We start from the raw sequence: 20,452 nt of genomic DNA, 5'->3' as shown, positions 1-20,452 counted from the left end.
GATTCTGTTCTATGGGTAAAATATGGATTTCATTACCCTTATTTTTTTCTAGCTCAAAAATTACTTTTAAAACAGGATATATTGGAAGAAATAGACAAAAATGCTCATTTTACAGAAAGCATGACATAAAAAAGCATATATTAGAGGCATTAAAAGTATCATTTATTAAAGAAAGTTGTATACAAAACATGTATTAAGGCAACTTATTAAAAAAGCTACATTTGTATGCAAAACTTTCAGCATTGCATGGTTGTTCCAAAAAATCCTGAAATAAAAAGAAGCTCATATAATTCTGCCTGATATAAACTTAAATGCAAGGTCTTTCTAAAGATCTGAATGTATACTTTCTATTTATACACAGTTGTTTATATAACCAAAATAAGACAATATTGAATATGGCAAGAGATAATATTGAATATCCAATTGAATTACTGCTATTTTTTTTTTAAATTGTTAATATGTCTCAAAAATATTGACTTGTTATGGCTATTATTAGCCAATGAGCAATATTTTGACCTTTCTAACTTCTCAGAGTGTGACTGTAGTTGTGACTAGTTCCATCCATGGCCTGCTCTAAGCAAATGTTGAAGCATTTGAAGATTATTCACTCCTAGCAACAAAAAAAGGTTACAAATATTCCATTTCAACTACGGGAAACATTTAAAAAATTGAAGACACAGAACTGTTGAAATAAAGGCAAGATCTAGAAGTCCAAGGAAACTCTCTGGCAGAACTGCTTGAAAAACCATATAGGTAGTCCTTGGTTTACAATCATTTGCTTAGTGATTCAAAGTTACAATGGCACTGAAAAAAATTAAACTTATGACCATTTTTCACAATTATTACCATTGCAGCATTTCTATGGTTGCATGATCAAAATTCAGATGCTTGGAAGTTGGCATGTATTTATGATGGTTGCAAAGTTCCAGGGTCACCTTTTGCAATCTCCTGACAAGCAAAGATTATATTAGCAACTGTATTACTAATATAACAACTACAGTGATTTATTTAATAACTATGGGAAGATAAGTGGTAAAATATTTATTTATTTATTTATTTATTTATTTATTTATTTATTTATTTATTTATTTATTTATTTATTAAACTTCTATACCGCACCATCTCCTGCAGGACTCAGGGCGGTTCACAGCCATGTTTAAAATACAACAATATAATAAATAACAATATAAAAACAATTAAAACCAAATATTTGATGGCCAAATCACTAAAACGGTAAAAACCGATTTAAAACCCATTTAAAATTTCACTAAAATATTTCTTAGGCTAGTTCAGCTCGCTGGAATAATAAGGTCTTCAGTTCACGTTTGAAGGCCCGGAGGTCGGGGAGTTGTTGTAACCCCGGAGGAAGCTCGTTCCACAGGGCCGGTGCTGCCACAGAGAAGGCCCTCCCCCTGGGAGTTACCAACCTACATTGTTTGGTCGACGGCACCCTGAGGAGGCCCGCTCTGTGGGAGCGCACAGGTCGTTGGGAGGCAATTGGCGGCAGAAGGCGGTCTCGTAGATATCCCAGTCCTAAGCCATGGAGCGCTTTAAAGGTGGTAACCAAAACCTTGAATTGCACCTGGAAGGCCACCGGCAGCCAGTGTAGGCCGGCAGGATAGGTGTTATGTGGGAGCAACGCGGTGCTCCCTCTATCACCCGCGCGGCCGCATTCTGGACTAGCTGGAGCCTCCTGATGCTTTTCAAGGGGAGCCCCATGTAGAGAGCATTGCAATAGTCTAGGCAGGAAGTGACGAGGGCGTGAGTGACCGTGTGTAAGGTGTCCCGGTCAAGGAAGGGGCGCAACTGGTGGATCAGGTGAACCTGATAAAATGCTCTCCTGGTGACGACTGTCAAATGTTCCTCTAAGGACAGCCGATCATCCAGGAGAATGCCTAAGTTGCGCACTCCTCCCCTGGGGGTCAGTACTTCCCCCACAACAGTCAGCGATGGTGTAAGCTGACTGTACCGGGACGGCGGAACCCAAAGCCACTCTGTCTTGGAAGGGTTGAGCCGGAGCCTGTTCCTCCCCATCCAGACCCGCACGGCCTCAAGACACTGGCCCATCACCCCCACGGCTTCGTTGGGATGGTTCGGGGTGGAAATGTACAGCTGAGTATCATCAGCGTACAGATGATAATCCACCCCAAAACCATGGATAGCCTCACCCAGCGGCTTCATATAGATGTTGAACAGGAGAGGTTAGAGAACAGACCCCTGAGGCACCCCACAAGTGAGGCGCCTTGGGGTCAATCTCTGCCCTCCTGCCAACACCGTCTGTGAACGGTCAGAGAGATAGGAGGAGAACCACCGATAAACGGTGCCTCCCACCCCCAATCCCTCCAACCGCCACAGCAGGATACCATGGTCGATGGTATCAAAAGCCGCCGAGAGATCTAACAGACTAGGACAGAGGAGCATCCCCTGTCCCGGACCCTCCAGAGGTCATCCACCAACGCGACCAAAGCCGTCTCGGTGCTGTATCCGGGTCTGAAACCGGACTGGAATGGGTCCAGATAGACAGTTTCCTCCAGGTATTGAGGAAGCTGATATGCCACCACACTCACAACAACCTTCGCCAAAAAGCGAAGGTTGGAGACTGGACGATAGTTCGCTAATACAGCTGGGTCCAGGGAGGGCTTCTTGAGGAGAGGCCTCACCACCGCCTCTTTCAAGGCGGCAGGGAAAATGCCCCCCAACAAAGAAGCATTGGTAACTCCCAGGAGCCAGCCTCGTGTAACCTCCCGTGTGGCCAGTACCACCCAGGAGGGACACGGGTCCAATAAACATGTGGTGGGATTCAACCTACCCAACAACCTGTCCTTGTCATCAGGAGTCCCAGGATCAAACTCAGCCCAGATAACACTCTCAAGACTCATCCCCTCCATCCTACCCGGATCTATCCAATCAGTGTCCAGTCCGTCCTGAATCTGAGCGATTTTATCAGACAGATACTGTACAAAATCCTCAGCACGCCCCTGTAAGGGGTCCTCCCGAGCCTCCTGCATAAGCAGGGAGTGGGTCACCCTAAACAGGGTGGCTGGGCGATTATCTGCCAATGCGATGAGTGCGGAGAAATAATTATGTTTCACCGCCCTGGTCACCACTAGGTAGGTCTGAATATATGACCTCACTAGTGTTCGGTCAGGTTCGGAGCGGCTGGACCTCCAAGCGCTCTCTAGGCGTCTTTTCCGGCGCTTCATCTCTCTCAGCTCCTCGTTATACCAAGTTCGTCGCCGGGTCAGAGGCCACAAAGGCACGACACAGTCTAAGGCACCAGCCGCCGCCTCCTCCCGGGCGGCTACCAGTTCCTCGCCGAGCCATGGGCTAAGTCCCTCAGAAATGGCCCAAGCTCCATCAGAAACCTCTCTGGGTCCATCAGGCGCCTGGGACGGAACCATCGAACCAGTTCCGTCTCCCTGCAGTGAGGTGTAGCGGTTCGAAAGTCTAGCTGAAGGAGTAAATGATCTGACCATGACAGGGGTTGAGATATTAATTCCCCTAACTCCAGATCATTTAGCCACCGTCCCGAGACAAAAATCAAGTCCAGTGTGTTACCCCCAGTGTGGGTGGGGCCGTTAACTACCTGGGTCAGGTCCAAGGCCATTATGGAAGCCATGAACTCCCGAGCTGACGTTGATGATTCACCCACCGACGGTAAGTTGAAATCCCCCATAACCATAAGTCTGGGGGTCTCAACCGCTGTCCCGGCTATCATCTCCAACAGCTCGGCCAGGGCTGCCGTTACGTAGCAAGGAGCCAGGTACGCAATCAGCAAGCCCACCTGCACCCCATGGCCCCACCTCACTAGGAGGGTTTCACAACCGGCTATCTGCGGGACAGCGACCTGCCTCGGTTCCAGACTCTCGTTAATGACAACCGCTACCCCCCCACCCCTACCCTGGACCCTCGGCTGATGGAATGCGTGGAAGCCTGGTGGGCACATCTCAGTAAGGGGAACCCCCCTTCTGCACCCAACCAGGTCTCCATAATGCCCATTAGGTCCGCTCCCCCCTCCTGAATAAGATTGAATATGAATATAAATAGGACAAAACTCAATGACTGTCTTGTTTAGCAATGGAAATTTTTGGCTCAACTGTAGTTGTAAATCAAGGATTATCCTGTATGTTTACCAGAAATAAACGAAACTCACTTAGAAAGAAAATTTCAAATTGCAATGCACTTTCTTTTGCTTTCTATGCTTTATCAAATCAAGCATGTTTATTATTTTATATTTGCAAGTATTTATTAAAATTAGTCTTTACTGGAAAAAAAATTGTAGCACAATATCAGAATAACAGAGTTGGAAGAAATCTTGGAGGTATTCTGGTCCAATCACTTGCTCAAGCAGGCCATCCTATACCATTATGGATAAATGGCCGTTCAATCTTTTTTAAAAATCTCCATTGATGAAGTATCCACAGCTCATGGAGGCAAGCCTTAATTGTTCTTGCTGTCAGGAATTTTCTCCTTAGTTTTAGGTTGGTTCTCTCATTTATTATTTTCCATCCATTGTTTCTTGTCTTTTCTTCAGGTCTTTGGAAAATAGGTTTATTTTATAAACCTATAAAATATAACCCTGTTTATTTTTTTTAATTTGTCACAACAGTATACATAAGCATAAGCATGAAAATAACTATATAATATATAAGCATGTATATGAGCATAAGTATGTAATGACTATATTAATTGGATATAATGAAAGGAAACAATAGGACAGGAACGGTAGGTATGTTTGTGCTCTTATGCACGTCCCTTACGGACCTCTTATGAATGGGGTGAGGTCAATAGTAGAGAGTTTTTGGTTAAAGCTTTGGGGAGTTTGAGAAGAGACCACAGAGTCAGGTAGTGTGTTCCAAGCACTAATAAATCTGTTACAGAAGTCATATTTTCTGCAATCAAGATTGAAACGGTTAACATTGAGTTTAAATCTATTGTTTGCTCTTGTATTGTTATGATTGAAGCTGAAGTAGTCTTCAACAGGAAGGACATTGCAATAGATTATTCTATGAGTTAAACACAGGTCCTGTCGAAGGCGGCGGAGTTCTAAGTTTTCTAAATTCAAGATTTCAAGTCTGGTGGCATAAGGTATTTTGTTGTATTCAGAGGAGTGGAGAACTCTTCTTGTAAAATATTTCTGGACACGTTCAATTGTATTGATGTCTGAAATATTGTATGGGTTCCAGACAGGCAAGCTGTATTCAAGAATTGATCTAGCAAATGTTTTATAAGCTCTGGTTAGCAGTGTAGTGTTTCTGGAGAAGAAGCTACGTAAGCTTAGGTTTACAACTCTTAATGCTTTTTTTGCGATGTAGTTGCAGTGGGCTTTGGCACTTAGATCATTGGATATGAAAACTCCAAGGTCTTTAACAGGGTGGGGGTCATCTGTAAGGTAATGTCCATCAAGTTTGTATTTAGTGTTTAGATTCTTTTTTCCAATGTGTAAGACAGAGCATTTGCTGGTTGAGATTTGGAGTTGCCAAATTTTTGACCATTCTGACACAAAGTCAAGATCTTTTTGAAGGGTAGCTGTATTGCTGGTAGTGTTAAATATTTTGACATCGTCAGCGAAGAGAACACAATTACTTTTAATATGGTCACAGAGATCATTAATGTATAATGTAAAGAGTGTTGGTCCAAGAACAAAAAGAAAAAAGAAAAAAGAAAGAAAAGAAAGAAAGGAGGTTGAACTTCCTTTTCTTTGTGGCAGGCCCGTAGATATTGGAACACTGCTATCATGTCACCCCTAGTTCATCTTTTCATTAGAATAGACACACCCAAGTCCTGCAACCATTCTTTATGTTTTAGCCTCCGGTTCCCTAATCATCTTGTTGCTTTCTCTGTACTCTTTTTAGAATCTTAACCTCTTTTTTGTATTGTGTTGACCAAAACTGGATGCACTATTGCAAGTGTGGTCTTATCAAGGCATTATAAAGTGCTACTAATGCAGCCTAGGACTATGTTGGCTTTTTTAACAGCTGCAGTGCAGTTGGCTCATATGTAAGTGATTGTCCACCAGGAGACTTAGATCTCTCTTTCAGTTATTGCTGTTGAGTCAGGTATTACCTATTCCCGTGATAGCGAACCTATGGCATGTGTGCCACAGGTGGCACGCAGTGCCCTCTCTGTGGGCATGTGAGCTGTCATTTCAGTTCAGCTTCACCGTGCATGCTCACCCGCCTCCTGCTGGCCAGCTGGTCATTGAGTGTCTAAAGCACATGCATAGGGATGGGACGTGTGCGGGGAGGCCATGTGCACATGCGTGAGGGCTGCATATGCATTGCATTTTGGAAGCCGGGCACACGTGCACTTTGGGCACTTACTCCAGAAAAGGTTAGTTGAACTATTCTATATCTATGCATTTGGGTTTTTTTGCTTAATTGTAAACCTTAATTTTCTTCTTTTAGGATATTGGCAAACTTGATGAATTCCCTTTCTATCGCCTCATCTAAATTGTTTATGAAGATGTTGACGAGTATTGAGGCTAAGACAGAACCTTGCAATACGCCAATGCATGTAGATGTAATTCCGTTGACGATTACATATTGAGTACTGTTGGTCAGCCAGTTACAAATCCATCTAGTGGTAATGCTGTCTATCCCATATTTTTCTATCTTGCCAAGATGTAGATTGTGGTCTACTTTGTCATATGTCTTACTCAAATCCAAATACAATATCCCCAAAGCATTTTACTGGTCCACTAATTTAGTCACTTTGTCAAAGAATGCAATAAGATTTGTTTGGCATTAGTTTTAGAAAAGTCCATGTTGGCTTCTCGTTATCATTTTGCTTCCTTCTAGATATTTGCAGATAAATTGCTTGATTATCTTTTCCAGGATCTTTTGAGATATCAATGTCTGTAGTTTTCTGCATCTATTTTTTCTCTTTTTTGAAGATGGGAACCGCATCAGTTCTTTTCCAGTCCTCTGGTAATTCCCCAGTGCTCCAGGATCTTTGAAAGATATAGTTCAGTGGTTCTGAAATCACTCAAGGATTGAGAAACTGTAATTTTTTTTTGAATCCATTTGCTTTTAGTGATATATGTCTTTAGTCAAATTGTCCTGGATTTGTCCTTTGAATTATATTCACATTCATAAATGTTGCAATTTCATCCATAAAATATGTCAATGGAAAACACCAGGAAATCTGTTAACCACAGACAGCATAACATACCATAAACTTATTTTTTTCATTAGTTGCATTCTATTTTGTCCTGCTTACCACCGCCACCCTTCTAAAATTAATCTACTACAATAAACTGAACAGAGAGCAGAGTTATAAGTCTTATAGGACTTGTGTTACCAAGATTAATATCCTTTGCATTTATATTCCATGTATTTATATTTTTTTAAAAAATGACTCTGTTTTTTTCTTTTTGTCATGCAGATTCTGAATATATAACAACATTAATTCAAATCAATAAAAGCAATTTTGCTCAACTTTAATATGAGCAGAGTTTCTATGGGTTTTGGTAAATCAACACAGAGGAAGTCAGAACAGAATATAAAGTTACATTTCTTACTGAATGCAAGTTAGATGGACCATCCAAAAGAACAGATTACCCAAGCCATGTACTCACATGTACCAAGTCACATAAAACATACAGAGGATTTTTCAAGATATTTGTTATAGCACTATAGGTAGTCATTGATTTATGACTATATTTGAGCTTGGAATTATGGTCGTAACTTATGGTGGTTATTAAGTACGTCATCACATGACCATACCCAATTATATTACTTTTTGCAGCAGATTTTAAGTGAATATCACAGTTCTTCAGTGAATGCTATGCTCATTAAGCAAACACGGTGGTCATTAAATTAAGCTTAACCAATGGAGATTTTTGCCAGAAACTGGAATTAAATGCCGGTTCCAGCCAAAAAAATATATGCCAAAAATCGTGGTCACAAATCATGGTCACATAACATCCTTAAATGCAGGCTGGTTGCCAAGAGCCCAATGTTTGAACACGTAGTGGGGAGGGGATCACTGCAAATTTGAAACCAGATTTAAGTTGCTCTCATGGGGTCTGTCATAGCTTCAAATGGTGCTAAGTGATCATTTGTAAGATGAGAACTATCTGTACATTACACCAAAAGATAATTTATGTTCCAGCAGTTTGAGTCCTACCACTGATGTTGGTATGAGCTTCCATCACTTGCCTCAGCTTCTATCTGCCTAACAGTTTGAAAACATGTTCTATTCGAGTAAATGAAATAGGTACCAATTTGGTGGGGGAGATGAACTGGTGCTCCATACAGGCAGGCAGATTCCTGCCATCAGAACCTTCCTGGTTGCAGCACCCATCTGTGAAGAAATTCTTGGAAGGGAGGAGTCTTGGATGATGCTGCAGAAAGAGTCACTTGTCTTTTCTTCTTGTGTGTAGCCAGCTTGCACTCTTATGGTGCACTATGGAAGTATGTAAGCATTTCCTACAACAGAGCTGGTAGCTTGGCAGCCAAACTACTACTCTGCAATTGCATTGTAGCAGGGGTGAAATGCTCCTGGTTCACACCGGCTCACCTGAATAGGTAGCGATGGCAGCTGCCGGTTCAGAGGACCGGTAGCAAAAATCCCTGGCCCCGCCTCCCTGCCTCTGCTGAGCCGCACCATCAGCAGAGGTTTTTTTTTTTACTTTTAAAAGTTTTTCTTCAGCCAAAACATGCCTTTAAAAGTAAAAAAAAAAACCTCTGATGATCGCGGGGCTGAGCAGAGATAATCAAAACCCTTTAAAAGTTTTTTTTTAAAAACCCTCTTCAGCTGAAGGGGAAAAAAAGAAAAGAAAAAAACCCGAGATTTTAAAAGCCTCCTCTGGCGATCCCAGATGAGTTTCCTGATCCTCACAGGCTTTTAAACTCACTTTTTAACAGCCCTCACTTACAAAAGCCCCCACCCATTCCCACCCAATTCCCCCTCCTCACTTACCTATAATTACTGCTTTTTCAGGCTGGCAACACTATGCTTTCTTCAGCTACTGAAGAAAAAAAAAAGCTTGCTTTGACTTCCTGCTTTGCTGGCTGAGGAACTCTGGGATTTGAAGTCCACAATAAAATAAAATAAAATAAAATGATAAAATAAAATATTTGTGCAGCTTTCTGAGATTTGGTGTGTTTCTGTAGTGTTTCACTCTAACTACACAAACACACAAAATCTCAGAAAGCTGTATGTGGCATTTTGTGTGTGTGTGTGTATGTATGTGTGTGTGTATGTGTGAGTTGTATGTGTGTAAAGTGTGAAAGTTGGTTTTTGAGCTTTTTGTGGCTGTGTGAAGTGTGAAGTGCAGCTGCTTTTACATTGTGTGTGAGTCAGTTGTGTTGTGTTGTGTGTGTGTAAAGTGTGAAAGTTGGTTTTTGATACCTCTTATTGTTTTTTATACTTTATTTATTATTTTTATTATTTATTGTTATTGGCCATGCCCACCCAGTCATCTGACCACCAAGCCATGCCACCAATTAAGCCACGCCCACAGAACCGGTAGGAAAAATTTTTAGATTTCACCCCTGCATTGTAGTCTCCTAGTTAATGTAACAATGCTATACAATAACAACAACAAGAAGCCCTGTTAAGCCACTCTTTATTCCTTTTATTTCTAACTCTACTAAAAGAAATTGTATCTCCTAATCTTAGTATCATTCCAGATACCCTACATTTCCCCTCCATTAATTTTAGTATTTAGCTGTTTAAGCTGACACTTCCCTGTCTATTCTTTAGATACAAACTCTATTGCAGTCAATAGTATTTCTTGTTGAATCTTTTGGACTATAAGTGTGCATGAGGGGTTTTTATCTTTGTAAAACCAGACAGGTTAAGTCTTGGAACCTTTGTTAAAACTTTCAGAATTTTTAAAGTTGATTATACTCTGACAATGATGTAATTGCCCAGTGGAATACCGCACTGAGATCCTTAAATATGTGTTTCCCACCTTTGACAGCCACTCACAGAAAATAACAATGAGGTAGAAGTTCAGTCCCAGCTTTTGCAGAGCCACATTGGAATGTATTAGAATAAATGGGAATCATTGCAGTAGTCTTATTTTTTTCCTATTTATAAAAATATTTCATAATCAGTGTATGTGCTACTTAATGTTTGGTGTTATTATTTTAACTTTAAAAATCTGTGTATTTTTTACAATGTTATTTTATCTAAAAAAGCCAACTCCCTAAAATAATGGCAGCAATAGGGTTTAAGCAATGGTGGGATTCAAGTAATTTAACAACCGGTTCTTTGCGCTAATGATTTCTTCCAACAACTAGTTCATCAAACTGCTCAGAAAGTTAACAACCGGTTCTCCTGAAGTGGTGCAAACTGGCTGAATCCCACCACTGGGTTTAAGTATTTAAATATAAAATGATTCATGTCCGGATCATTTTTTAAATAAAGATCAACTTTGATCAACATATTTATCTTATCGGGAGATAGGAGGTACCTGCAATGCATGGAATCATGGTGCTAATAAAGAGAAGAAAAAAAATTAACAACTGAAGCAGAACACATAAAGAACCAAGGAAATCCTATGAGCAATCAGTGGAAAATTTGTAGCTCTTCTGTCCCAGTGATGGAAGAGAAGTTGCCTGGAATGACTAGAATCTTGAATGATTTATACAATGCAATTCCCATTGATTTACAGAGAATCAGAATGCAATGTCCAAGGAATAATTACTTTGAAATAACTCTTTACTCTTTGACTTCTATCTAAAGTCAGTTTTCAGATGAAAATAGTCCAAACACAAATTATTAGTTTTACTAGAGACCTATTACAATCACCAGGACAATTTCATAATATCTAATTGATGACCCATTAATTTCAACTTCACCTTAATGTAACTAAATCTCTTTGGATCTGAGCCATGTTTCAAGCCATTGCTATGCTGCTTAATTAGAACGAAAGCATCACTGGTGTGTTGTGTGAACAATCCCCTAGTTCATTGCAATAAAAAATAAAGTTAGAAAACAAAAAGATAATTTGCATTTATTATCATTGTATTTGGTGGCTTTCCATGGTGATACAGTTTTCCTACAGCAGAGCAACCAAAAGGATTCCCTAAAGCATGACTGCAAGGCTGTGAATTATATAATTTCCTATATTTTATTCATCCCAGCAAGCATTCTATTTGTCACAAAATGCAATGTGTAGTTTATTGTAACAGAATACTAAAGTTTGCTAGTCTGAGAGATTCATTCAGAATGGTCTAATCACATGGGATTTATTTTTTTTTATAGAAAATAAAAGTGCCATTTCCCTGTGTGGCAGCTTGTCATTTTCTTGCTGAAAATTGCCATCCATTTTGGTGTAAATGCATCTCACTGTAATTAACTGAAAGTTAAACAAGGGGATTGTGCTGTTGACTAAAGACAGCGTCCAAAAAGGAAAATAATATTCGGTGATGACAGAGCTTCTAATGGGAACCCACTAAAGCCTCATAAAAGGATCCATTTAAAAATTAGAAAATGAAAGCAGAGGCCGGTGAGGTACTTATAGTGAGGAAAATAAACTGGGAAAAGAAAAGAAGATTCTTCCCTTTCGTCTCAATGTTCTCCAACATTATTCAGTCTGTCTCTTGTCATATAGCACTAGTGTTTTTCCTGGTCCGTGTGATCAGAAATCATTTATTATTATTTAGCATTCGTCAATTCTACATTTGCCAGGACCCTATAGTGCTATTACAAAGTTGTTGTTTGGCTGCCAGTAATTACCAATCTGTTTTGTTCACGTGCTATCCAGAGTGCAGGCAGGGGTGGACTAGCTCCACACTTAAAGGTGTCCTGCAGTGTCATCCAGGGCTTTTCCTTCCATTAATGTCACCTCGCATTTGGGCACTCGCATTTGGGCATTCTGGCAAATCCAGCACTGGTTGAATTCATGCTGTCACTCGAAGCACTGTTTTTCCCATTGAAGTGGTATTTATCTATTTGTATTTGCATGCTTTTGAAGTGCTAGGTTGGTGGAAGCTGAGGCAAGTGATGGGAGCTTACCCCATCACACTATGCTAGAACTTGAACTGGCAGAATATAAACCTTCTCCAGCATTATTAAGTCATTGAGCCACTGCAGCTCCCATCCAAAATCACTGCATCATGTTAATACAGTATAAGACCACCTGAATAAATAAATATATAGACCATGCAATATTTAACTAATATTCTTTCAATAGCTAAACCATGGATAAATCCTTCAAGAACTGTATCACACAAACACAGCACATTTCTCACATGCATTCCTTGTTTATACAGATAGTCCTTGACTTATGGCCATTACTGAGTCCAAAAGTTCTGTTGCTAAGCCAGGCAGTTATTAAGTGAGCTTTGCCTCATTTTATGAACTTTTCTGCCACAGTTGTTAAGTGACTAATGTGGTTGTTAAACAAACTGACTTCACCCATTGACTTTGCTTGTCGGAATCCCACTGGGAAGCTTATCAATGGTGAGCACCTGACCCCAGGCAGTGCACCTGTCATAAATACATGACAGTTATCAAGCACCCAAATCTTGATCATATCATGGGTGTTAAGTTCGGGAAGTAACGAGGCTGGAGACCAGGGTAGTGACAACAGCTCTTTAATATAGGGTGAACCCAGCAACTGGCTGGGAGAAAAACCTCTCCTTTTATACAGTTCTACTGGAGGCTTCGTCCAATCAGCAACGTGCTGATTTCCCGCTCAAATATTTAAAGGCACAAACATGAATACATAACACTCCTCCCCTCCCAGAAAACACTTTGCCTCTATTTACATATTTATTTACATGTTATTTTTTCGACGTAGTCACGCAAATAACCTGGGCGTCTCCTAGTTCTTTCTGACCTGCGCGGTTCAGTTCTGGGTGGTGTTTTGAGCTGGTCGGAGGGGCTGTTTTCTCCTCCCAGCTCTTTCTCTGAGCCAACGGGCTCCGGATTATTGGCCGACTCTTTTTCTTGGCCATCCGGCCGTGGATTATTTTTGAAACTGTCCCTGCTGTTTCCTTCGGGAACCTGATGGCGTCGCTGGAACTCTGGGACCTCAGCTAAGTCTTGCGCCTCCCCCGGGTCATTGTCAGCTGTGAATTCAAATTGGTATTGGTCATGATTTGTTTCATTTGGTTCGGTTTGATCAGTTATTCGTTTCCTTATCTGATCTATGTGGCGCCTCCACACTCGGTTGTCTGGTAGCTCTACCACGTACGATTTTGGGCCGGTTATCTTTATTATTTGTCCTGCGAACCAACTAGGGCCGTCCCCATAGTTCCGGGCCCACACCCGGTCGCCTATGCTCATTTCCCTTGTCTTTTCTAGTTCCCCTTTGTAACCCTCTGGTGTGTAATGGGGATTCAGACGGTCAAGTGGGCATCGGAGTTTCCGTCCCATTAGTAATTCGGCTGGGCTTTTTCCGGTGGCCGTGCTTGGGGTTCTGTGCTGGACGGCTAAGAAAAAGTCTATCTTTGTTTGCCAGTCACCTGGCTTGAGCCTGGACAATGCCTCCTTAGCGCTCCGGACGGAACGCTCTGCAAGGCCATTCGACGCAGGGTGGAAAGGCGCAGAGAGGGCATGTGGGATCCCCCCCCCTGCCAGGTATTCTTCAAACTGGGCTGCCGTGAATTGAGGCCCATTGTCGGACACCAGAGTGTCCGGCAACCCGTGAGTTGCAAATAGGTGGCGCAGGGCTGCGATTACTGCTTCGGCCGTAGTGGATTTCATGAGTATGATCTCCAACCATTTGGAGAATGCATCAACAACCACTAGGAACGTTTGGCCGTGGAAGGGGCCAGCAAAATCAATGTGGATTCTTGACCAGGGCCCTTGGGGCTTTTCCCATTCCTGACTGGGGCCGTTGGGGTAGAGGTCTGGACTCTTGGCAAGCCTGGCATTTCCCTACCCTCTCAGCAATCTCTGCCCATGAGTGGCCACCACACATAGCTTCTAGCTAACCCCTTCATCCTTACGATCCCTGGGTGACCCTCGTGGAGGAGGTCCAATACCTTTCCCCTTAATTTATCAGGAATTATTACACGATCACCCCATAACAGGCAACCCCCTTGAGCCGAGAGCTCATCTCGTTTTTTAACAAAATCTTTGAACCGTTCGCCCGGCGCAGCGGGCCACCCTCTCTGTACCCAACCGAGTACAGTCCTTAACACAATGTCCCGGTATGATGCCCGAGCCACTTCCTTAGATGTGACTGGGCCAGAGTCCAAAGAGTCAATAAGTAGAATGGGTGTCCCCGGAGTGGGGTCGTCGGTTGCCCCTGGTAGTGGGCATCGGCTTAACGCGTCTGCATGCCCCACTTCTTTTCCTGGTCGATGCTGCAGCTTGTACGAATAAGCGGCTAGGAATATAGTCCATCGGGTCAGTCGTGGCGAGAGTGCCACAGGCGTTGGGCGGTCGCCAGCCAGTATCCCTAGTAGCGGTCTGTGGTCAGTCACGATTTCAAAATTCCGCCCAAAGACATATTCGTGGAATTTTTTAACCCCTGACACAATGGCTAGTGCTTCTTTATCTAGCTGGCTGTAGTTTCTCTCTGGGGAGGACAACGTTCTAGAGTAAAAAGCTATAGGGGCTTCTGTGCCGTTTGGGAGTCTATGGCTGAGTACAGCTCCCACCCCATAAGGGGAGGCGTCGCAAACCAGCACTAGGGGTAATGAGTTGTGATATTGGATGAGCAGGCTATCACTTGAGAGCAGGTTCTTTACTGCCTCAAAAGCCCTATTTTCCGACTTTCCCCAAGACCAAACAGTATTTTTTCCTAAGAGCCTATGCAGCGGTTCCGCAACGGTTGCTTTGTTCTTTAAAAAGACCGCGTAAAAATTCACCAATCCCAGGAATGCCTGCAGCTCTGCTTTGTTTTTGGGCGCTGGAGCCTTCCTAATTGCCTTAACCTTGCTCTCAGTGGGGTGAATTCCTTTCTTGTCTATCCGGTAGCCCAAGAAATCGACGGATTCGACCCCTATCTGGCATTTGTTTGCCTTGACTTTTAATCCGGCTGTCCGGAAAATGCCCAAAACCTTTCTTAAACGCTCCCCCAATTCCTCCATGTTTTCCCCTGAAATTAGGACGTCGTCAAAGTAGGGGACTACCCCTGGGAGCCCCTGCAGTAGTCGTTCCATTATGTTTTGGAACAACCCTGGTGCCACACTGACCCCAAATTGCAATCGGGTGCACTTGAATGCCCCCCTGTGCGTTACAATCGTTTGGGCTTCGGCTGTGCGGGCGTCAACGGGCAGTTGCTGGTAGGCTTGGGCCAAGTCTAACTTTGCAAAGACTTGCCCTTGCCCTAAAGAGTGCAATAAGTGTTGCACCACGGGAACCGGGTAAGCGCTTTTCTGTAAGGCTTTGTTAAGCGTCGCCTTGTAGTCAGCGCAAATTCTAATTGACCCATCCGGCTTTATTGGGGTGACGATTGCCTCCCACTTTGCGTGATCGACTGGCACCAGAATCCCCTGATTTATGAGCTTGTCCAGCTCCTTATCGATTTTTGGTTTTAGGGCAAAAGGGACTCTCCTCGCCTTAAGCCTAATGGGGGCTACCTGGGGGTCTAAGTTGAAGGAAATAGGGGTCCCCTTGTACTTGCCCAGGCAGTCCTTGAAGACATCTTCGAACTCGTTAAAGAGAATGTCTTTCAGGTTACAGTCACTCCTGTAGATGCCAGTCACTCCCATGCCCAGGGCACGAAACCAGTCTAGTCCCAACAGACTGGGCAGAGTTCCTTCGACGATCGTGATGGGCAGGGTCTTCTTGTGTGGACCGTACTCGACTCGGACGGAGGTGGTCCCTCGAACAGGGATGCGATTCCCCTGGTAGTCGTGGACTCATAGCCGTTGTGCTTGCAGGTGGCGCCGCGACAGACGGCAGCGACCGCCAAAGTGTCCCAGGACATGATGGTGATCGCTGATCCCGTGTCTACTTCAAGCCGCACCGTACACCTCTATTTTTGGCTTGGTGAAGATCTTCTTCTCCACTGGGTCGAGGCGCGCCTATGACCACAGTTGTTTGGTTGGAATCCGCGCTTTTTGTTTGAGCCAATCGCGGTCGCCTTGCCGATTCCGCGCCTGATTGGCGATTTGAATTTTCGGCGGAAGGTTGGGCCGCTCGACAAACTTGAGCTAGGTGCCCTTTCTTCCCACACCGCCGCAGGTCGCGTCCTTAAACTTGCAGCGTTGCGCTGGTGTTGACCCCGCAGCTCCGCATTCATCTCTGTCCCTTTGTCGCGTTTCTCGGTTCGGCAGACCCTTCCTCATCTTCACCGCCGGATTCGGTCTGAACCTCCTCCTGGTGCACCGGGTTGCCTTCGCGCCGCCTTTGGTGGGACAGGCTTCTGCAGTGCCTCCGCCGCTTGGGTGGACATTTCATGTGCTCTGGCTTCATCCAGAGCGGTGGCCAGCGTTAGGTTGCTCTTTGCTAGCAGCCGCCGCCGCAAACGGATGTCTTTGACGCCTCGGATGAGTTGCTCGAGGAGCACCTCGTCAGGTCGCGTATCCGCAGTCCTTGGACGCTTTTCTTAGGGCGCCATGTAGTCACCGATGGTTTCGCCCATCTGCCTTCGCCTCCGAATTCAAACCGCCGCACGTATTTGGACGGCGCAGCGGCGTGGTTTTTAGTAAAGTCTGTAGAGTTGGCCATGACACCGACTGCAACGGCGTTGGCTCCGCCAGGGCTTCCGCCATATCAATGCCCTCCGGACCACAGTGGCTTAAGAAATAAGCCCTTTTCCGGTTATCTGGAACTCCTTGCAGTTCGTTGGCTTCTAGAAAGCTTTCGAAACGGGTCATATACGTTCCCCATTTCTCCTTAGCCGGGTCAAACGGTGCGGGCGGAGTGTAACTGGCCATCTCCGCTTTTCTGCCCTGAGTTTGCTGGGTTCGGGTCTATCGTGCTTCAGCTCGGTTCTGGTTCTCCTTAGCCTCGAAATCCCATCCTCGTCGCCAATGTTAAGTTCGGGAAGTAACGAGGCTGGAGACCAGGGTAGTGACAACAGCTCTTTAATATAGGGTGAACCCAGCAACTGGCTGGGAGAAAAACCTCTCCTTTTATACAGTTCTACTGGAGGCTTCGTCCAATCAGCAACGTGCTGATTTCCCGCTCAAATATTTAAAGGCACAAACATGAATACATAACAATGGGTATGCTGTGATGACCATAAGTGTAAAAAATTGTCATAGTTTCTGTGTCATTATAACTTCAAACAGTTGCCAAATGAATATTATCAGTCAAGAACTAATTGTATGTGGTCTCAATTTCCAAATTGTACTGAATTCCAACTTGTAAAATTTCCAAATCATAAATCTATACTCATGCATTGAGTTGTACATCATGCTTGTGCCTGCTGGGATGAAAATACATCTAAATGCATGTGTATGTATATATGCATACACATATACATACATATACAGGTATATAGACATTGATTGATAGATTATATAAATATAGATCCATCTGTCAGGGTTCCAAGTAACATCCTCAATGAAAGAAGACTCCGAGGCTGGAAGTTCCTCAAAGGTCCATTTTATTAGAGATGTCATATTGGCACATCTGGGAAAACCCGAATCTGAAAGCTTCCAGGTTTTCCCCACCCAAAGGAAAGTCAAAGTCCCTTCCCCTGCACCCACATGTCCATCACATAGTCCAATCAATTCACCGTCCCAACTGGAGATGCCTCCCAGTCACGCCACTCCAGGTGCAGGCCGAATGTCCTTGACTTTCAGAGAAAGGAATGCTATTATGGCTAGATATCTCCACCACTCCATGCAATCCCCCCTCCCAGTTTCCCACAGCACTAAATGTGGCAGCCTTGAAGAGCCAAATAAAAATATGGCCTCCAGGGCTGACACCATCTTCATCTGTATCTTCATCTCCATCTCCATCTATCTCCATCTCCATCTCCATCTCTATCAATCTATATAATATTTATATAGATATATGTAACTAGTCTATAGTTCCCTTCCATAATCACCCAGGATGAATTAGATGAACAGGTTGAAGCCTCAGGATCACATTTGATCCAAATCATATTTAAGTGAATCCCCCAGTTGGTTCTTCCATCACTTCCATAATTATATTATCACCAACTTTCCTATGAAAATTTTCATGCAATATTCAACCTTCCTTTTTTAGAAAAGGCTACAAAGTGATCATGTTCTGATACTGCGCAGCTTCAGAGAATATTGAATGAAATTAAATTTCTGACCCCTTCCAGCCAGGATTTATGCCCAGTAATTCTCCATAGTGGAAACAAAAAAAATGGAACCATGTTCACTGGATGTCTATCTATCTATCTATCTATCTATCTATCTATCTATCTATCTATCTATCTATCTATCTATAAGCAGCTCTGTCAGGTCTCGATCAAAATGTTTGATAAATTCAAACAATGGTTAGGTATCTTTCTATTGTATCAGGACTTCTTTAACAATCATGATTTAAGCAACATTTTCTAACTTTAGGATCCTAATGATTGCCTCTATGATTTAAATAAATAAAAATATACTTGCAATTAAATTTAATCAAATTCTTTCCCTGCCCACTTCTTTGTCCTGCTCCAACTCATATTAAGGAATGAGGAATCAGGGGTGGGTTTCAAAACCCGTTGCTATCAGTTCACTCATGGGCATGGGCACATTTGCACACGTGACGTTTCTGACATGCGCAGAAGCATCGGGGCAGGTGGGTGGAACTTTCCGCCGCCGCTGCTACTGGTTCACCCGATCAGGGGCGAACCAGTAGCAACTCACCACTGCTGAATGTGCATGCAGTTGATGAAAAGATGAGGGATATCTAGATTAAAGAAATACTCTTAACTATCTCTCTGACAGGCCATGATTTATTATTCCCGTTCGGATTATTGCAATGCTCTCTACATGGGGCTGCCCTTGAAGTGCACCCAGAGACTGCAGCTAGTCCAGAATGCAGCTGCGTGGGTAATAGTGGGAGCAACTCGTTGCTCCCATGTAACACCAATCCTGCGCAGTTTGCACTGGCTTCCTGTGGTCTTTTGGGTGCGCTTTAAGATTCTGGTTACCATCTTTAAAGCACTCCATGGCTTAGGCCCCGGGTACTTACGGGACCGCCTGCTGTTACCCTATGCCTCCCACCGACCCGTACGCTCACACAGAGAGGGCCTTCTCAGGGTGCCGTCCACCAGACAATCGGCTGGCGGCCCCCAGGGGTAGGGCCTTCTCTGTTGGAGCTCCTACGCTTTGGAATGAACTTCCCCCTGGTTTACGTCAAGTACCTGATCTTCGGACTTTTCGCCGTGAGCTGAAAACGCACCTATTTATTCAAGCGGGACTGGCTTAGAAGTTTATTAATTTTAACTGGGGTTATTTAGATTTTAGTATTTTAAAGGGTTTTAAATTTTAATATGTTTTAAATTTTGGCCAATTTTATAATAAGTTTTTTAATTGTTTATTTTAATTGTATTTTGTTACTGTTTTTATTTTGGCTGTACACCGCCCTGAGTCCTTCGGGAGAAGGGCGGTATAAAAATCTAATAAAATAAAATAATAAAATAAATTATTCTTCCTCAAGTATTCTAAGATCTTTCTTCATCAGGCCAATTCTTCACCCACTGTTTCCACTCTCTTCATCTTCTGAATAGCAGAGCAATTAACATGTTAATATCCAGGGAATGCACGTAATATGGCAGGGGCCATAAGGTTCAATGCTGATGATTCACAATGGTTGAAGGAATGTTCTGGGCTTGTAGCAGAATCTTATTTTTTTTAACAAAATAAAACCTGTTTCATCCTTTCCCAAAACTTGAAATATAATACCTGTATCCAGATGGTTGTAAACTGCCAGTGACTTCAAAGGTGATATCATAATGACCTTCAGGAGTTGCAAACAAACAAATGCTGCTGAAATAATGACTGCCTACATGTTTCCAGCTCAGATATGGTAACCCTCTGAATAGATATTAAATTTAGAAACTTTTTTTTTTATTTACATTTATATCCCGTCCTTCTCTGAAGACTCAGGGCGGCTTACTGTGTATAAGGCAATAGTCTCATTCTATTTGTATATTTACAAAGTCAACTTATTGCCCCCCCAACAATCTGGGTCCTCATTTTACCTACCTTATAAAGGATGGAAGGCTGAGTCAACCTTGGGCCGGGCTTGAACCTGCAGTAATTGCAGGCTGCTGTGTTCTAATAACAGGCTCCTTACAGCCTGAGCTATTACGGCCCTTCAAACTAATGGGTGTGGGTTTAGAAATTGCTGAAAGCCAGGAAAAAAGCAGAGATTGAGAGATACCCGAGCTCTAAAATGAAAACAGAATTATAATTTGGGGGGGGGGATCAAATCAAACCCCAAAACAGTTGGTTCATACTAACACATATCTCATCATTCAGCCTGAATGTTAAAGGCAGCTGTTCAAGTCATTCCAAGGGAAGTATCTTGGGGTTTGTCTGGGGGGGGGGGCAGGATGTTGGTGGGTAGGTGTAGGTGTGCATTGCTTTTGTCAGTTTGGTGACTTTTCCTTCATTCG

This window comes from Ahaetulla prasina, chromosome 4 (genome assembly GCF_028640845.1).
Source record: "Ahaetulla prasina isolate Xishuangbanna chromosome 4, ASM2864084v1, whole genome shotgun sequence".
Lineage (NCBI taxonomy): Eukaryota > Metazoa > Chordata > Lepidosauria > Squamata > Colubridae > Ahaetulla > Ahaetulla prasina.
The sequence above is the reverse complement of the archived record's forward strand: the minus strand, read 5'-3'. Positions refer to the sequence as shown.